The sequence below is a fragment of the Lissotriton vulgaris genome, chromosome 8, assembly GCF_964263255.1.
Source record: "Lissotriton vulgaris chromosome 8, aLisVul1.2, whole genome shotgun sequence".
Classification (NCBI taxonomy): Eukaryota; Metazoa; Chordata; class Amphibia; order Caudata; family Salamandridae; genus Lissotriton; species Lissotriton vulgaris.
In genome coordinates this window covers 904,224,943-904,240,785 of record NC_141696.1, presented here as the reverse complement: position 1 = coordinate 904,240,785, position 15,843 = coordinate 904,224,943, and positions in this window count along the sequence as shown.

Genomic DNA, 15,843 nt, shown 5'->3' with positions numbered 1-15,843 from the left:
ATATTTATCACTAATGACATGCAAAGTGGGCGTGCCAAGATGTTAGCGACTGAAAACAGTGGCTAACATCGCTATCTCCTATTACCAACTTTTGGAGATATTCGCGCTAAGCGCGAATATCTCCAAAAGCTAACACCTGCCCTGAGCACTTCTTAGCCATGTTATCCAATGGGAGGTGGATAACATGGCTAAGAGCATTAGATCGGTAATGCATGAATATCGCTGACTTTTCAGCGATATGCATGATATTCATGCATTGCGGCAATTTTGATCGCATTTGCGATAAACCTTGGTAATACCAAGGTTTATTTGCGGTAAAAATCGCCGCACCTCTGCTGTAAATTTTTGTCTCTAACCAAGCAATAGCGATAATTATCGCTATTGCTTGGTAATATGCCCCTCTATTCTTAGGAATATATGACTGTCAAAAGGTAATTTTCAATGCCATTTAATCCACATTATGGGTTGTTTCTGAAACAATAAAATGTTTCATACAACTAATAATTATTTGCTTATAAGTTCTAAGTATTGGAATATGGCCCAATACTAGATTCATTTTAGTATATCTGAAAAAACATACAAATGTAATCTTTAAATTGGAGAGTGGATTTTTTTTTCAAGTTGATGGATGGGGAAAAACGGACCACATTTGTTATAGCTCTTACAGAAAATCACATTCTGATCTCATCTCCAATCATCGCACACCCGTCTGTACAAAAACATCTGGATAGCTTAGCTTAGCCAGTGGTTGTTGAGTCAGTGAATGTAATATAAAGCACAGCCAGACACCTGCCAGGCACCGTATTACCATGCTGGCAACAAAACAGTTCGATAAAATAAGGTAAACACTTTTAAAGGAAGAAAAAACGCAATCAAAAAATTGTAGTTACAAAAATCAATATGACCACAATTTGCTGCTGCTGAAAAAAAGCAACAGCAGTCTACGAACATACCTTTCAGAAGACTGTAAGAACGCATGTTTTTCCATTAACCTCCAACTTATGCTCTTTAGCACTCATCTTTACTGTGGTGGTTTGTGCTATATACCTTGTAAACACTCTGCATTTATTGTGCGTTGACAATGTAGGCAAAACACGAAGAAAGCCTTGACTTATGTGTCTTTTGCAATAGCTGGTCTGGTAAGAATCTCAAACTGGCCTGCTAAATTTACCTATATAGACCTACTCAAGTGGTCGTTCTATCTGTCAGTGAGAGAGAATGTGCAGTCTCTGTGCTGGTGAAGTTGATATATTAAATTATAATTGAGTGCCAATAAACTATTATTCGTCAGCATCTACGTTTCATGTGGCAAGCCGAATGTTACCCTCACCGCCATTACTCCTGGAATAAGGAACTAAACAATGCATTAAAACGATATTGCAAGTCAGCAAACTGTTTTGTAACCACATGAAGAAGGTGCAGGCTACAGGAAAAATACTTCTAAAGCCCATGGGCCTCATTTATGAGGCTGTGCTTCACTTTAACGCCGCGGGTGCGTCACTTTTTGTGACGCACCAGTGGCGTAAAAAATGTGCCTTGTTGCGCCATATTTACAAAGTGACGCATCTGGGTAGATGCGTCATTTTGTAAACCCCTGCGCCACACTATACCTGCGCCAGGTATAATATATGCAAGGGGGGCGTTTTGACGCAAGAAAGGGTCATGGAAGTGACACAGTGAAATCTATAAGATTTCACTGCATAATTTCTTGCCCGCTAATGCGTCAAAATCTTACGCCTGCTTCATGGCAGGCGTAAGACTGACGCAGGCACTAACAACATGGGACTTGCCCATGTGAAAGTACACATTGCTGGAGTCGCGTCACTTTTGTGACACACTTCAGCAATGCGTCACTTTTGCGCCTACAGATACGTCAGATATACTGATGTATCTGTAACTCCCTGCGAAATGATGCTTCATATTATAAATATGACGCATCAATCATGATGCAAACAGTGCGAAACAGTGCGCACTGGCTCACTGGCTTTCACGCAGCGATGCTTCATTTCTCATAAATGAGGCCCCATGGATGTCAAAAGCGGCTTACATGCTTACGTTATGTGTGGTCATGTATATGTTAATCTATGTAACATGTGGTTATCTTCTTAGTTCACTCTATTTTCATAGCTACCAAAGGGCCCTTTTTCATGTTTGACACCTGTCCCCCTCCTCCCGACCTAAAAAAGACACAAATTGTTCAGATTTTTTAGCATTTGTAATGAAAGATCAATAATGCACAAGTCGTAGCCCTAAATTCATGAACGACTAAACGTGTCACACATTATAGGCGGGTATTTTGTTATACGTGGAAGGTATCCCAGAGAATAATGCTTCTTCATGATAAAGAAATTGAAATAAATATTTTTAACAGACTGTGTGGCTACAGAGACATTTAGCTGTCTAGAAGACCAGTCTCTCGAATTTTTTAGCTTCAGCCCAATCAGCCATTGTTTTCCATTTTTCTTTATGATTTCCAGTGCGTGCATGAGATGTCCATCTTGAACATGTCATTGTGTGGTTTGTTACACCGTCCCGTTTGAGTTCCAATTAGCTTTTTGTGATGGTGCACAAAGAGTCCTCTTGGGAGACAGAAGATGCAACATGATGTGCAGCTTCTAATTCAAAGTGTGTTTTTACTTTACTGATATAACGTTTCATTTACTGGTTCATTGCCCTTTTGTTTAGGAAAATGATGCTGTTTATCTTTATGACAGGCTAAAGCACACACAGTGCTTTATGCCAATCATCACTGTGCATTCGTTTGTTGTACTACACAATCATAATAATATGCATTTTGATTTGCACCATTTTTTTCACAAAATGAAGCTGTGTTCGCAAATATGCATTTTTATAGATTCAAGAAAAATACTGGTACTTTGTTAAAAGATGCCGCTCTACAAAATGTTCTGGTTCATACCATTCAAGTTCAACACTTGCGATACAAATTTTCACGTTTCTAACTCTTTGGCAGAGGACGCTGTACAGAGTTTCCAAATTGGTGTAGCCCAATGTGGGATTTTTCTTGTACGACATCAGGGGAGTAAAATACACAGTAACCCAGGCATTATGAGACACACTCCTTGAAAAAAGGGCAGACCTAGTGGCTTTGCCATTGCTATTGGGAAATGTTCCCACTGTTGTCAGCTCCTGTCATGTTGACTGTTTAATTTGTTTTGTCAGAGCTTTAAGTGAGTGCTGCAGACCAAAACGTGATTTCCCTGCTTTTGAGTCTTCGTTTAACCATGTTGCTGATTAATTCTGTCTGCCTAGACAGGGTTGTGACACTACTCTCAATGAGTAAGCTCATGCTTTATTAGATTTTGTGAGGACATAATTTGCGCAGACTGTGCATATGAAGATGGTATTGGTGTTCCAGAAGAGGCATGAGCCTTTTTTATTCCATTTCTGGGCAAACAAAAACTCTCGGAGGCATGCTGCACAGCTATACTGTTTACGAATAAACGTTGGCCTCCGATTGATATAACTAATAGGTCCTAGTGAACAAAAATAAATGATCTGTCATATGATTTATTTTTTATCACAGCTGCGTTCGGATATCAAAATTTGCCTACATGAAGAAACCAAAAAACAGTACCGTGTTCTTGCCTCCTGTACTTCTATATGTTACATTTCGACCTGGCATCCTCACGGTTGTCTTCTCCCAATCTTTTTACCTCCATGTTTTGCTGTATCTTTTTGTTGACCATAGGACTCTGAGTGCTTTACCACGGCTAAAGTGCATGTGCTTCTTCCCTAAACTTGTGTATAATTGGTGCATACATGATTGACATATTTAATTTACTTGTAAGTCTCTACTAAACAGATATACCATATACCTAAGGCTTGTAAGTTAAATGTTACTAGTGGGCTACAGCACTGATTGTGCCACCCACAGAAGTAGCCATTCAAATCAGTCTCAAGCCGACCACTGCAGTGCCTATGTTTGCAGTTCTCCTGGAACTTCAACTTGACATTTAAAACTACTTGACAAGCTTTAAACACTCTTTTCTATTACATATTAGTCACCCCTAATGTAGGCCCTAGGTAGCCCTAAGGGCAGAGTGCTATGTAAGTAAAAGAAAGGACATGTACTATTATGTTGTGCTTGGCCTAGTAGTGACAAACAGCTCAATTCGTTTATCACTAGTGTGAGGCCCACCCCTCTACTAGGTTAGCCTTGTGAATTCTCTTATACTTTTTGAGTGATAATTCATGATCATAGAGAAGTTGCTTCTTCCTGTTTCATATATTTGTGTTGGAAACGATAACTCCTCCCTACTGGTGAAGTATAATTTAACCTTACTGTTTTAGAAATGACACTTTTTAAAAGTGAACATTTCTGTTCACTCACTGCTCTGTGTGCCTGACAGCCTGTCTCTGGGCACCAGCAAGGAGCAGTGTCTCCTCCAGAAACCTGTCCCCAGAGGAGCTGGCAGACAGGAGAGAAGAAAGGAAACTGAAGCATAGAATACCCAAGGATTTGGTGCCTAGTATGTGGTAGGGGATGACGTGAACAAGTGGTTTCCTGCCTATGAAGTGGCTTTATTTTAATAGTGCACAAGTTCCCGAGAGGAGTTCTGGGCTAGTAATTTATGGAGGAACATGCCCACAGTCGAGAGGGACACTATTCTTACACCAGAGGTGAGGGGCAGGCATGCTACAGTGGAGTAGTGTGGCTCACTGGTTAGAGGCGGCAGACCCAGAAGCAGAGGACGGCCCGGGACCAGGGTTCAATTCCCGACGCGGCAGGGTGTTTGGGCCAATGTCAGCGGGCTCGATAAATCTCGCCTCGGTGTCACTCTAACCATGGGTTCCACTCTGCAACTCTGGGCAATAGGTTGCTCAATCTCCACAAATGGCCCCATCAACACCGGGGATGCCTGGCTTCACCCTGGGGGTGCCCAATAGGGACCATCTCACAGGGAAAGCCAGGACGGGTTCCCCAGCGTTATACAGCGCCAGGAAACCTACGGGTAGCAGTGCACTTTACAAGCTCAAATACATTTACATTTACATTTACACTGAAATGAAGTCCATTTCGGCCAGTAAGTTTGGGCTGACACATGAGAAGTACATACAATGGAGACAACCAATTAACAAGTAGCTTCTCATCATAAAAACTAAATAATTAAATATTTGTGCAAGTTACTGAACAAATAGTCATTCTATGATGAATTGAAAAATTATGTGACCTTAGTGAAATAGTTGATGACTAAACTAGTAGACCCTATGAGCGAAGACAAAGACACTCGAAGGTACTAAAAAAGTGCTCCCTTTGTCAAAGCCTACGATCAGGCAATTCCAAACTAGTTGTCCAAGCAAACATCAAGTGTAACAAATCGAGGAGTAAAATCAATTGAGGTGCTGTGATCCTGAGACAAAAACAACGCATTGTTGATCTCTTTAAGATTGCCCAAAAACACTTCTATTGAATGGTGAATCTGACAAACAGCATGCCTGCATAGTGAGCAACCTTCTCTTCCTGTTCAAAATATTTTATTTATTTTCACAATTAGAACACAATACAAAAAAGTGTGCTGTAATGGCATATATGATAAGAGTATACTAAAATACAGCAAATGAATTATACATCCACCTAACAAGACTAATCTTCATGTATTTAGTAGAAAATAAAATTAAAATTAGGAACAAGTAAGAGCTACTTCTTACATCACATGTGTTCAACTATATCTTTGAAAATTAAGCTATATGAACAACATACATGTTACATGTACATGCCAATATAATCAACTGGTTTCCAAAACATTTGAAAAGTAGCATTTTTATAAGTGCCTGTAAAAGACAGTTGTGCTCTACACCTAGCAAATGTAATCTAAGACCACTATATATGGACAGATAATGAGTCAGCTGTTTTCCAAATAGTCATAAATTATCTGGTGTCCGTATAAAGCAGAAGGTCAAAAACCTTATTGAGATTGTTCTATATTTCGAAGAATAATGCAGTAGACTTACAGATAATCAGTTCATAAGCAAGTGTATCAGTAAGTTGAAGTATTTTCAGTATAATATCCAAAACATTTCTCTCAAAATTTAAAATCATACTGTTACTTGAGTATGAAATATCTTCAAAAACAAGAGACAAGAGGTGGTTGGCAAAACAGGGTTAAACGTACTGTCCGGGAGAATAGTTACAGGCACAGGGTCTGAGGACTGCCTAACTTTACATTCAGTTGGCATCATTCTGAAATGCAATATTTTCAGGCTGTAAAGTTCTCCGGTGAATCACATATGGTGAGGAATGTTGGTTGCTGCCTTAGAGATATAAATTAATGGTAAAATAGTTACTACAGATGGGTCTCTGTTGTGTAGACACAATGTGGCCGCTTTGTAATGTCCAGATGTCCGGCATGGGGAACATGTGATCAATGCTTGTGCTGTGTTCTGATTGACTATGTGTTCCTAACTCATGGGGCATCTGACTTTTGAGGTGTTTTTCAAGAGCAGACAGTTCAGGTAAAGGGATGCACACCTTGTTTCACCATATTTTGTTCCACTTTAACATCACATCATCTAATTAGCGTGCAGATTGGCAAAGGTGCCTTGCCCATTTGGCACCTGAAAATAAACGTAAATAAAGAAAGGGGCGTAACTACGCCCCAAACCAAATGCACTGCGAAGTATGCTCCATTAGCAAACGTTATGTCATTTAAACCGCTTGAAACTGCTTCTTCAATCCTTGTACTCCTCTTCTTTCATGTACTCGTAGTTTAATGTCCCACAGGACAACATTCGCCTATTTTCCGAGTTTCTACTGTTCAATTGTGCCCATCCGGACCTTTCAAAAGAACATGACAGATGCAAAGTTTGTCTAGTGGCAGTGTTTATTAGATAAAACCCAATGCATTTTGGGCAGGAAAATGCCCTTCGTCAGGGGTCACTGTAAACAACAATAAAATGACAGCCAATCAGTATTCATCATGAATATTACTGCATATTGAGCAGGCATACCATCCTTGGCCATGTGTGCTTTATTGGGGTCATTTTCTCTTGACCATTGTAATGTCGCTGGGCCTATCTGTGGGATTGAGCTAGGGTTTCCTGTTTGTGCAGTTATCTACTAGCTACGCTCCATCCTACCTGTTGCTTATCAATCAGTAACGTAGGGCCTTGGTCTCATAACTTTCCTGACTATGTATTTGCGAGAGTTGGGGCTGATGTGGAGTTCACGATGGGGGATTTTGTTAACAGCTACTTGAGTTCATTTTCATAAATGAATGTATTAGTTTCCAAATAAACACTATCGTTTTCTATATTAACAATAGTACATTCAAGCAAAACATTTTTTAACAAACCCTTGTTCTGTTTGTAATGCCCTTGTTCTGTTTGTAAAGCCATCCAGATATATTTAATAACTATATTTTCCTCCAAGTATTCAGAGTGATATTTGAAGAATGGTCTTCATTTCAGAATTTACTGAGACATTTTATGTTAGCTTCACATGAGTTATTTAATAGTTTGTAAAATGAAGAAACTGTGTGTGGAGAGGCAGAAAAAGCCTGGCACATATTTCCGAATCAGGAATTATAATTTGGGGTAATGCATTTGTAAGAGAGTTAAGAGTAGCATTATCGAGAATAAAGTGTTTATGGGTCCCTGATAAAGAGAACTTACTTTGTAGTTCTGAAAAGAACATAAAACACCTTTATCAGAGATATCCACCAAGTAAAAAATACCAGTATATAGGCATTATTTCGAAAATGTCATGGTGTGATTAAATGTTATCATAGGACTACTCCTTAGAGAAAGTTTGGGATATTGTGAAATAGGTGATTGAAATGAAGAATCAAAATCATGCATAATTATTTTAGTAAAGCAAACACAAAGAGATGATGGACGGAGCGCTTAAACATTTCAGACACTCATCAACGTTCTTTAGCTCACTTCAGCACCTCAGTTCAGACCCAGCCATATGGAAATCAGTCTTGATCCTGTGCCTCATGGGAACAGACCAGCCCGAACTGCCAAGTCAGGTCTTCCCTGAAACTGAAACAAGCATCCTGGGACCGCGTTCGGGGTAACAGCCCTCATCAGCCAGGCTAACTTGAATCTAGTGGCAAAGTGAGCAAGGGACCCACATCTGCGCATTCCCTGCCAACTTAGGGCGGACACAGCAAACACAATGAGATGGTGGACCAAATGCTAACACTTTTCAGACACTCACCCCCAGTCACAGATCTGGGTTGAAACCATCATTGTTCTTTAGCTCACTTCGCCGCCTCAGTTCAGACCCAACCATATGCAAATCAGTCTTGACCCTGTGCCTCATTGGAACAGTCCAGCCCGAACTACCAAGGCAGGTCTTCCCTGAACTGGAAACAAGCATCCTGAGACCGGTTTGGGAGTAACACCTATGCTATCTTGAATCCAGTGGCAACGTGAGTAAGGGACCCATGTCTGGGCATACGTGCCAAATTAGGGCAAGCAAAGCAAACACTAAGAGATGGGGCCCAGAATTCTCTACTGGGGTGAATGTATGGCATTGTTCTTCATTCTGTCCATCAATAGTTCTTTTGTATTATTTTAGTAGACATGATAATGGTAGATGATTTTGTAAGCCTATTATAGTTAGACATAGTTCACAATGTCAGTAAAGGAAATGGTGAAACCAAATGTTGTTCCACTTGGAGCCATTTTGAAGAATGAATAGTGTAAACTATAAATAACCTTGTTTCAGAAAACATGCTTTATGATAATTAAAAAGATCTGGTAAGCTAAGTCCCACATTAATGTATGGAGGTTTATGGTTCCAAAGGAACTTAGAAAAATGCTGGTCAGTTTTTTATAGAATGTGAGAGGTAACTGTATGCAAAGCATACAGAAAGTGTAAAAATAGGAGGAGCCTGTACCATTTTGATGGATCGATTTCTCCCCACCAGGAAAGGTAGAAATGACAACAGTTACGAATTTTATTTGAGACCCTAGAAAACAAAGTCACAATTTAATGTAATTGAGTGCTTACTAGAGTGTGAAAAGTGGATTACCAAAAATGTAAATTTCTCCTTTTGCAAAATGATATCAGTATTTTCTATTTTTTTTGTCCTCATCTCACCAATAGGCTTCCTCAGGTCTTATAAAGCCGATATTTCGATCTGTCGGTCACCCGGCTAACCACACTTGCTTAGGTCACTCGACCGGTCCCGTTGGTAGGGGAACTTGGTGTAATCATAGGACTAACTATATTAATCTCAAGTTACGTCCCCATCTCATAAGGGGCAGCCAGATGTTTGTCGAACTGACCCCTTCTCCTTCATGATCCAGAAGAGCCATAGCCAAAGTGACTTTAAGCAAGTCCTTGCTCTTAGGGGGGAGGGGATATTTCCACTTTTTACAGACCTCTCTCCGGGCAAGTAGCACTAAATATAATATTAACCCACGATGGATCTGTGATGCATACTGACAGAATAAACCATCATCCCCAAAAAAGGCTAGTGACAAATTGACTTCAATGTTGGCTTTAAAAACATCTCGGAGAATGTCACCGACCCCCTTCCAAAAGATTTTTAATTTGGGACACTCAAAAAAGATGTGAAGGTCATTGGCAATGGACATCTTACACCTGGGGCATTTTGGCATTGGTGATGGAGTAAACTTGGCAATCTTAGCTGGGGTATAATAAAGTCTATTGATGACAAAAAGGTGATTCTTTTTTAGACTGGCAGGTTTGATGTATTTATATAGTAATTTCAATGAAGGCTCGAACAGGGCATCTATAGAGGGTTCAACAGGAGTTTAATTCCAGACCAGAGTTAGGTATGGGATTTCCAGATCTTCAGGTTCTAATAGCTTGTTATACCACATTGATATCTCTTTCTTTATTGGGTGTACAGATTGAAACAAACACTCAATGTTCCAATTCCCTTTTACATCCTCCTTTTTTGCATCGAACCAGGATACCAGTTGCAGATACCTGAATCTGGAAAAGCCTGTGCCAATCCTGGCCCTCAATAGTTCCCAAGGGTGGATCCCCTCTGTATCTAGCAAGTCGGACCAGATATTTATGCCCCCTCTCTTAATGGGTCCTGCCAAACTGTCTCTAAGACATAAAGGCATCCCAGGGGAATCCCATAGGTGCTAGGTGTGAGTAGTATCCTATCCCCCATCTAATTCTGACTTTGTACCATGTTTCCAAGGCTGCCCTGAGAACCTTCAAACGTACTTGCTTGAAGTATTTTGGGGCCCCAAACTTATATAGGAAAGCCTCCCCTCCTCCTCCTTCCGTTGTTGCCATTTGTCCCAACTGCCTTCCCCAAGCCGACTCTTCAGGTTTTGTAAGTAGCATCCGAGCTCCTTTAAAATGAAATGCTACCGCATACCAACTAATATCAGAAAGAGCCAGCCCCACTTTATTGAGTCTGTGTCTCAGTTTCTTCCAGGATAGCCTTGCACCCTTGTCTCCCCAAATAAGACTCCCTATCTTACCCTGGACCTTGTAAATGCTCTTGCCTAGAAAGGCCAGGGGTATTATACTAAACAGGTAAGACAGCTTGGGAAGAATAACCATCTTTACTAAATTTACTTTCAAATAGATTGTTAAGGGGAGGTTCCTCCATCTGCTAAAAAGGCGGTCTATTTCTTTGATAGTTCTATTTAGGTTAATCTGGGGAATTGTTTCCAAGTCCTTGATGATACATATACCTAAATATCTTAACTGGTTGTTCCCTCCCATTGGTCTAGGTTCCAGCACTTCACATCGGTCTTTGATGTATTTGCTAAACAACCTGACAGGGAGCCAAACCCCTCCAACAGCTCTTCCCCATGGGGGATAACCACCTCAGGATCATTGGTGTATAATATCAAATCGTCAGCATACAAAGCTAACTTACAGCTATAATGTTGGGACTTAAAGGGATAAATTAAGTTGTCTAATCTGATGGCCTGCGCCAGTGGCTCTATATATATGTTAAACATGAGGGGGGAAATCGCCAACCTTGTTGGGTTCCTCTATGGATATTAAAACTGGAAGTCAGCAAACCATTCGGAAGAATCCGAACAGAGGCTCCACAAAAGCAATTCCTCAGGGTTTGGATAAAAATGGGGCCGAAACCCATTACCGCCAGTACTTCCCACAGGTACACCCAGCAGACCCTATCAAAGGCCTTGGGCGTGTCCAGGGCCACTGTGGCCAATGGATCAGATCTTTCAATGGCCAGATCGATATTGCCTATTAGCAATTGTGTCTGTTCGTAGATGTACCTTCCTGCGACGAAGCCCTTCTGGTCAATATGGACCAGATTGGGGACCAGTTTAGCCAATCTCCATGCAAGAATACCCATAAAGATCTTGTGATCGGCATTCAGCAGAGAGGTTCGACGGTAGGAGTCTGCTTTTAACAGGTCTTTACCTGGCTTTAGAATTAAGACAATTGTGGCTTCCTTCCGGGACATGGGGACTTTACCAGTGAGGCAGTATACTGATTTAAAGGTGGTACCCAGTACAGGGGTCAATTCCTCTGCTTCAAGTTGGTAAACTTTATTCGGAAGAGAGTCCATACCTGCAGACTTTTTATTCATCCATTTTTTAATTAGTTATCTCCTTTAAGGTGATGGGAGCATCTAAGTTGTTACGACCCTCCTCTGACAGGGAAGGCAAGGATTTACTCCACAACTATGATTGTGTAGTACTTGTGGACGGAGCCAGATCCTCTTTATAAAGGTCTGAAAAAAGGGAAAGCATTTCTTCGATGCTGCTCGACTTCTCCCCGTCGCTGTTTATTATCAATTCATTGATATTTTTCTTGGAGAGATCAGCTGTTGCTTTCCAGGCCAGTAGGCCTCCCGCTTTCTCCCCGTATTCAAAGTTTTGCATATTCTTCACATGCCATTGTGCCTTTAACTTCCCCCTGTATTCCAGTCTTGCACCGTCTACATCACTCAAAACTTATGACAGCCGCCCTGAGTCCCCATGATTTAGTCTGTTCCTCTCATTCTCTAGCTGGAGTATGTTCTCCTCGATTGTATTTAGGGCCCTAGCCTCATCCCTATTCTTGGAACATATAAGGCCATGGAGCCTGCCCCTCAAATTTGCCTTATAAGCATCCCATACAAAATCCATGGTTGTGGAGCCCATGTTCAAAGAGAAAAATTTGTAAAGAGGATTGCTTGATACCCTGGATAATTTCAGAATCCAAAAGCATGGCCCTATTAAGCGTCCATCTTGTTTGCAGCAAGAGCCTTTTACTTTGATAAAAAAAAGTTGAATTGGGGCATGGTCTGAGAGGTGACTTGGTAAGACGGAGATCCCTTCCAGGCCGACCATGGTGGATTTATCTGTTAAAATATAATTGAAGCTGGAAGAGTGACAGTGCTTTTTGCTATAAAACGTAAAGCCCTGTAAGTCTCCCTTCTTTATCCTTCACACATCTACCAAATCCAAATCGTGTAGCATATTTAACAAAGCCCGACGTACCCTGGGGGCTCCAACATAGTGACTCAAATTGGACCTGTCCTTTGATGGGTCCAAAAAGAACATTAAAATCGCCACCAATAATCAGAGGGGGAGTTTCCATCATCAATATTGATTGCAATTTACAGATATATGTTGGGTCATCTACATTTGGGCCATAAAATGAGGCACAGACTAAAGCTGAATACTCCAGGGCCAATTGTGCTACCAACCACCTCCCAGTCTGGTCCGTCTGCTAATTTTTGGCAGAACAAAGGGCACCATGTTTATTCAAAATTGCAGCACCTCTACTGTGGATCGTCTGTTGCAATGTACAGTAGCATTTTATCCAGAGCACTCTTGAGAAGATGGAACAACTTTCCGAGAAGCTCAAATGTGGCTCCTGTAAAAAAACAACCTTTGCCTGCGGGGACACCTTAACTCATTAACATGCCAGGAGATAAAGAGGGTCTTACAATCCTTTTTGTTTTGGTTTCCTGTCAATGACTTGAAGGTCTGTTATACCGCCATGACGGAATTTCCTTAAAGTGAGATGAGGTTCATTTTTTTCATTTATACCCACTGCTCCCCACCAAAAGTGCCCCTCATGCCCTCCCTCCTCCCCCTGCCCCCCCCCTTCCCATGAGGAACCCTCCATTCCAATAGGCAAGCCTATTCGGCCCCCCTCTCCCCCTTGGGATAAAGAACTAAGTTTAAGTCTGGGGTCTTGCTATCAATTATATCTGAAACCATCCATTTACCTCAATGACCCCCTTCTCTCCCCTCCGCTCAGCTTTAATTTTTGCGATGAGGGCGTCTGTCTCCTTGCTAGATCGTATCTGATGCATATGGTTGTCCCACATTACGCAAAGGTGTGCAGGGAACTTCAACTGTGACTTGGCCTCGATGGCATTCAACTCCTCTAGCCTTTTCCCAGCTCCCACTGTTATGTCTCATCTTATTTGAAAGGAGAAGGGGCTAGAGCCATTGAAGGTTATAGTGTCTTCCTTAAGGGCAGATGGTAAAAACAACTCCTTAACTGAAAGTGTTAAAAAGTTGACCAAGATCTTCCTGGGTTTTTGTCTAGCAAGATTCCTTTTGAAGGGATCACGGTGTACCCTTTGTATCTCACATGCTAGGTCCGCTTTTGGTGAGTTCTTTAATGCGGTCCCTTTTAATAAGGATATCACAAATCCCCTTATAATAGACCCCTCCAGGGCTTCGGGTACATTCAAAAGCCTTAAATTATTCCTCCTGGAGTGATTCTCCAAGCGCCCAAGATTGTCTTTGAGTTCTTTATTCTGGGACGATAATTTAGCCAACTGGACTTAGGTGGTATGCATGGAGTCCTTAATTTTCGGAATTTCCAATTCAATTGTGTCCGTTCTTGATGTGACTTCATCTAACCTTTTAGCCAATACAGATTCAAAGTCAAAAAGTCTTTATTTCGATAAAAACATATCATAAAAGCTTCACAATTTTAAAAAACATATAAGAAATTAAAAACAAGAAATTATCTATTTGCACCACATTTTTACCACTATGTTTACAAGTTAAAAAGCATCATTTTAAGCAATCAATTAAGAATCAGATTAAACATTTCATTTAAGCTTTTTGCTTTTAACATGCCATGCCCATGATAAGAATTTAGAGAGGCCCCAGGCATAGGATGGCCGTGAATCTGCCATTAATATGCGCAGCACCTCAATATGAGACCTGGTGTTTAACAACCGACACAGAGGTTTGAGACACCTATTTCTTGGGTGCGTATACGCCGGGCATTCAAACATGAAGTGTGCTATTGTTTCTGGTCTGGTTAGACAGATAGGGTGGAATACTTTCGTTTGAGCCGGGGGTTTCCAGCTAACTGTTAAGGCAAGCACTGGGAGAGCCCAGACCCTAAACCTGAAGTAGAGGGCCCTATCGAATGGTTTCCAGATGATATCCAAATAAGGTTCCCGGATCGGTAGATCCTTAAACTTTAAAAAGTCATCCGTGAGCCTGCCCAGAGCATGATCAGTGCTAATTCTAGACGCAACCCAGTTCCAATAGAGGCTCTTTAGGGTGGCCTTCGGGGGAGAGGACCTACTAGCCCATGCCTCACTAAGGCCCAAGTCACCAAGCAAAACTTTTACATCTTTTAACCACTTTACTTTATGCCATCCAGGCAATGACATTACTTCGGAGAGCCCTTTAGCATATTTGGCCAATTCAAGTACTCGCCACAACCGGGCCCATAGGAGCAACGGCAGGAGCTTTGCCAGATCGCAAATAGGGTGACAGCCTAAGTCAAGCAATAAGGGTATCACTGGGGTACTCTGGGGAAGTGATATAAGATCCCTATAGAATTTATTTTCGGACCTTGTCAGTTCGTCTATACCAGTGGTGCCCCATAGCTCTGCCCCGTAAAGAGCAGAGCTAACTCCCTTGGCTTTATAGATGTCAATCACATGTGCTATTGGCCTTATCGAACAGGAACGCTGTTCCTTGAGCGGTGCCCCGGCTACCCTTTTATGAGTTAGCAGCATTTTACAGAGGTGCGGGGTCGACTGCATGGTATGCGAGATACGTAGGCCTAAATAATCAAACACAGTGACCCTTTGCAATGGCACAAGATTCAGTGTAGGGGGCGGCCAAGTTTTGTTGGGGGATTGATCACCAAATACTTTGTTTTATTAGTATTGATTACTAAACCCGGCTGCATGCAAAAAACCTGGAAGTTATTGAGGAGGTTTTGGAGGCTCATTGGGGTCTTAGATATTAGGAGCGTATCATCCGCAAATAGGAGGGTAGGAATTCGCTCGCCCGCCAGGAATGGTTCATCTGAAGGATCTTTTAGCAGATGCTCAACCACACCATTCACGTATAGTGAGAAAAGTGTCGGAGCAAGAACACATCCCTGGCGAACCCCTCTCTCTACCGGGATTCTGTTTGTTTTCTCGCCTTCTGTGCCCCATCTTATTTGGGCAAAGTTGCCTTCATGGAGCCTCACCAAGATAGATAGGATGTAACATGGGAGCCCCATATCAGAGAGTACACCCCAAAGAGTCTCCCTAGGTACAAGGTGAAAGGCAGTCTTTAAGTCGATGAACGCGAGATAAAGACTGCCTTTGTCTAAGACCACCACCTTCCAGTAGATTAGCATTAATCTAAAAGCCTGCTCTATTGTGCCCGTACCAGCCCTAAACCCCGCTTGGAAATCGGAGAGAATCTCATTTTCGTCATCCATTGTAATATTCTCTCCAGCAGCACCTTGCCAACAACCTTCTGAGTTGAATCTAAGAATATATAGGCCGATAATTAGAAGGGTCATCCCTCAGCCCCTTTTTAAAAATGGGCTCAACCTCAGCTCCTTTCCAGGACTCAGGGATGGCAGTGCCTCTGTCAATGGCCATAAGCAAAGAGTGTATGAACTTCCCCCATTTCTGCTTATCTGATCGT